This window comes from Macrobrachium nipponense, chromosome 14 (genome assembly GCF_015104395.2).
Source record: "Macrobrachium nipponense isolate FS-2020 chromosome 14, ASM1510439v2, whole genome shotgun sequence".
Taxonomy (NCBI): domain Eukaryota; kingdom Metazoa; phylum Arthropoda; class Malacostraca; order Decapoda; family Palaemonidae; genus Macrobrachium; species Macrobrachium nipponense.
In genome coordinates, this window is record NC_087207.1 from 26,522,947 (window position 1) to 26,527,946 (window position 5,000).

The 5,000-nt window shown below is 44.5% G+C and overlaps 1 protein-coding gene across 10 annotated transcripts in view; it reads right to left on the reverse strand.

Moving 5' to 3' along the window:
* LOC135226425 (protein NDRG3-like) overlaps positions 1–5,000 on the reverse strand; it is a 392,774-nt gene that overhangs the window by 248,429 nt on the left and 139,345 nt on the right. The gene's annotated exons all lie outside the window — the stretch shown is intronic.

Sequence of the window (5,000 nt, forward strand, 5' to 3'; positions counted from 1 at the left end):
GCTGTGAAGTACAGGCTACAGAGGGGGTGGGACCCTTTGTGGCCTGCACTCCACTGCTCCACCTTTGGTTCAGCTGGCAAGGTCAAGAACCACATTATGGCATTGGTGGAACCAGTGATGCAAAGGCAACTCACAGTAAAGGTGCTCTGTGATTGGCTGGTGACCTGACTGGCTAAACCTAAGTGAGGCTGTGAAGTACAGGCAACAGAAGGGTTGGGACCCTTTGTGGCCTGCACTCCACTACTCCTCTTTGCTTCATTCGGCAAGGTCAGCAACCACCATTTCAAACGTGGTAGTGGAGATGCACAGACACTTAAGTAATAGTGGGGGTGTTCTGTGACTGCCTGCTGATCTGGCAGGTCAGACCGAGATAAGGCAGCAGGAAGCATGTTTCACAAGGTTTCACACAGGCCACTGGGTGGGGGAACCCAGTGGGAAATGTGTGCCTACTCTGTGTAACGTGCTCTCTGCTGCTGCACCTTGGTTTGGCCTGCAAGGTCGGCAGCCAGTCATGGAACACCCAGCACTGTGTAGCATGCGTCTGCTGCTGCACTTTGGTTCAAACAGCAAGATAGGCAATTGCCACATGGTATAGGTGATGGACAGACAAGTGATAGTGAGGGTGTTCTGTGATTGGCTGCTGATCTCGCAGGTCAGACCGAGGTAAGGCAGCAGGAAGCATGCTTAACAAGGTAGGGGGGGACACAGGTCACTGGGTGGGGGAACCCAGTGGGAACTGTGTGCCTACCCTGTGTAGCATGCTTTCTGCTGCTGCACCTTGGTTTGGCCTGCAAGGTTGGCAGCCAGTCATGGAACATCCAGCACTGTCAGATGCCTGTGTGTCACTATTGTCACCTGCATCACAAAGTCCAGGCCACCACTGGATTCAGAGCACCTCTCCATCTGAGTGCTGCATCAAAAGCAGGATCCTGGCCTATTGTTCGACCATAGGAGATTAATCTGCCACATCTCTTGGTGACCAACAGCTACCATCCTCAATGGCTGATGTCCCAGCCGCGCTGCTTGAGCCCTTTTCAGCACTACTTTGTCCTTTTAAAATGTCCTTCACAATATCATTTACGGCTGACCACTGATTTTTTAAGTATCCTGTGTTCTCCTCTTGGTCACAGCAGTACTCCTGGTGACTTAAATTTTCTTGTTCATTTCTTCCACCCTCTTCCTTTCCTGTATTTTCTAACAGGTTATTTCTGTGAGTAATTCCATTGAAAAGCCTCATCAACAAGAATTTATCTTGCTTCCTTAGAGCTTCTGCCTGCTTTCTTCGCCATTCTCTGTTGTGTAGTTCTTCCTTTGCCTTAGCTTCCTCCGCTGCCTGACATTTCTTTTGTAACTCTTCACATTTTTCTGTGAGCTCTTGCAGCTTCTCTACGTTCTGTTTCTCAGTCCTTGCTCTCAATCTTTCTTTCACATCAGATTCCTCACATTTTTGCCTCCACATATTCAGTTCTTCCTCCTTTTCCTGCATTGCCTGTTGCCACTTAATTTCCATTGTTAGTTTCAACTCTTGTTCTTCTTTCCACAACTTCTCCATTTGGTGATTGGAACAGAGGGCCTCTTCTAATTTATCTTCCAAGGAATCTTTACTCTTTTCAAGTTTTTCTTCTTTGGCCAGCAATTCCTTGAGTTTTTGTTCCAATAGCTCCTTTTCTTCCTTTTGTTGAACTTCTTTCGCCAACAAGTCTTTGACGGAAACATACAACTCGTCAACCATTTCCTCATAATTTTTTGTTAGCTCAACCTTTTCATCTTTTTCTTTGTTCAGGAGCTTTTCCAGTTCCTCCACTGTATTTAGGGTATCTCCTAGTTTTTCTGCCAAATACCCTCTTTCTGCTTTAAGCCTTCCCTCTTCTGCCAACAAACCTTTAATGTGAATGTAAAGGTCTTCAATCCTTTTTTCATTGATATTTGTCAGCTCCAGGTTTTGCTGTCTCTCCATCTTGAGGATCTTTTCCATCTCCTTCACGTTCCTAAGGGCATCTTCCAGTCTTTCTGCCAAATGCCCTTTTTCTTCTTTAAGCTTACCCTCTTCTGCCAACAATTCTTTGATGTGAACGTAAAGGTCCTCAATCCTTTTTTCATAGATAATTGTGAGCTCCAATTTTTGCCCTTTCTCCATCTTGAGAACCCTTTCCATCTCCTCCACGTTTCTAAGGGCATCTTCCAGACTTCCTGCCAATTGTCCCTTTTCCTCTTTAAGCTTACCTTCTTCTGCTAACAAATCTTTGATGTGAACGTAAAGGTCCTCAATCCTTTTTTCATAGATAGTTGTCAGGTCCAGGTTTTTCTCTTTCTCTGTCTTGACGACCTTTTCCATTTCTTCAATCTGAGTTTCACAAAAAACTACTAACTCACTCTTTTCATCCTCCTTCTCCTTCACCAGCCTTTCCATGTCCTCCGTGTTACTAAGGGCATTATGTAATTGTCGTCTTAAAAGCTCACAGGCCTCATGCATTTCATCTCCTTTAGACAACAAAGCCTGTATTTGTTCATCCTTTCCCTCAATCTCAGTTTGACAAATTGTGACCTGTTCGTCCTTCTCCTTCAGGCGCTGTTGCAAGTCCATCTTGCTTTTGACAGCGTCAAGTAATCTTCCTTCCAAAAGCTCAGAAGCGTCCTTCATTTCAGCTTCCTGAGCCAACAAATCTTTGATCTGATGATTCTTCTTCTCAATCAGGTTGTCAAAAAGATTTTTTAATTCATTCTTTTCACGCTCTTTTTCCTCCAAGAGCGTTTCCATGTCCTCGTTTCTGCTGAGGGCCTCAAGCAGATTTTTCTCCAGACGATCACAGGCCACTTGAACTTCGTCTTCCTTAGCCAGCAAAACCTGGATCTGTTCATCTCTTCCCTCAATTAGAGTTTGACGATGAACTGCAAGTTCTGCCTCCTCCTTCATTCGTCTGTCCATTTCCTCATTGTTCGTAAGGGCTTCCAGTAATTTTCTTTCCAGATTAGCACAATCTTCCTTATTCTTTTCTTCCTTTGCCAACAAGTCTTCAATTTGATGTTCCTTATCTGCAATCATACCCTCATAAGTAGTCTTTAAATCTTTGGTGCAAAGCCTACTTTCTTTGAGGAGCCTTTCCATGTCCAGCAACTTTTCTTCCAAAACGTAAACGTCTTCCTTCAATTGCTCTTCATCAGCCAACAAGTCTTGGACTAGCTGATCCCTGTGCTGCAGTTCTATATCCAGTTCTTCGGTCTTGCTGACGAGCTCCTGCTCGCGCTTTCTGAATTCAGCAACAACACAGGTGTTTTCCCTTCGGAGATCTTCCATTTCTTCAAACAGTTGTTTCCGGGTTGCCTCATGACGTCGGATCTGCCAAGTGGCGAGTGCGAGAGAGGTCAGACAAGCTGCTGCTCCGCCAGCGACAACGGCAACAAGAGGAATTCCTCCTGTCCACCAACTGGCGGTGACTGCAGGGGTGACGACTGGTCCCTCGCACACCAATGCCTCATCAATCCGAAACAAGGTCACGGCGACGTCCCGTCCAAAATATAAATTGTAAAGGGAAACAAGTCCCTCCTGCACACAACTGGTAAGATTGTTAAGAAACATTGCAAGCATTGCGCATACAAGTACAACTAGACATTTTGCAGCCATCTTTGTTGTAGTATACAGTTGATGGTGGTCGAGCAAGTGTTAGTCTCAGGATATGACGCGTCTTCTTCCACAGATTTCGGAGTCTTCAGGAACCACGAAGAGCTCTCAGTCCCGTCTCTCTTCTTCAGATTCCTGGGAAAGCCAGTGCTCAAAGTCTTCAGGATCCAGGATCTATAGCAGGTTTTAGAGGCTCCTCCGATTCCTTCTCTCTTCTTCAGATTCCTGGGAAACCCAGTGCTCAAAGTCTTCAGGATCCAGGATCCAGGATCCATAGCAGGCTTTAGAGGCTCCTCCGATTCCTTCTCTCTTTTTCGCTCCCCACTTCGGGAAGACGCAACTGCGGGATGTTCCGGGAGAGAGTCAACGGCCGTGGAAAATTGTTATACATGTAGCTTTGATCATATGAAAGAAAAATATAGAAGATTGATCGATGACCATAGATGCTTTAACAGATCCGATCCCACCAAATAAACTTTGAATCTTACAAAAACATATAAATATTAATTTTAAAAAATCACTCAAATTACGGTTGAAGATACACTTCAAAACGAAGACATCTGCGGTATTTTCATACTCGTTTTTGACGCGTATAGAACTTGAATAAGTCAGACGAATAATACATACATAGGTACCTTTCCATGCAAAAGTGATGCACTAAGACACACCACGCCACACTCAAACAAAACTCACGCGCGCGCGCGGGCACGCCTGCAGCACCCCCCGGGGGTGGGGGGTGGGGGGGTGGAGCAGCAGAGGCGACGGGCGGAATGCAATTGTTTGAATTCCAAACAATCCTGGAATTTCAGTAATGAATTCCCCCGCCGATTCAAAAAAAGACAATGCCATCCTTCCCTTTCCCTTCCCTTCGTCCCTTCATCCGATGACGGGGGAAATGAAGCAAGAGGAAGAGGAAGAGGAAGAGGAAGAGGAAGATGACCCAATGCCAGCTGTTGGCAGAAATGGAGATGCTGGGTACCGACGGTTGTGTCAGCTTTCTGATAATTTGAAGCTGGTTCTTGGGCAATGGATGCCATGTGGGTGGACTCTTTTGGCGTTAAGGGAGTTCATTTTTTTTTCTTTGCCAGAATAGAAAATGTTTGCAATCAATTGGATACGAATACACACACACACACACACACACACACACACACACACACACACACACATATATACTATATATATATATATATATATATATATATATATATATATATTAAATATGTGAGCAAAGTGCTTTGCCGTTGAACTATGCTAACCACAAAATAACACACACACACACACACATATAATATATATATAATAAATGTGTATACGTACACACATATATATATATAACGAATTTATATATTATATTCACATTAAAATACAGATCGACCTA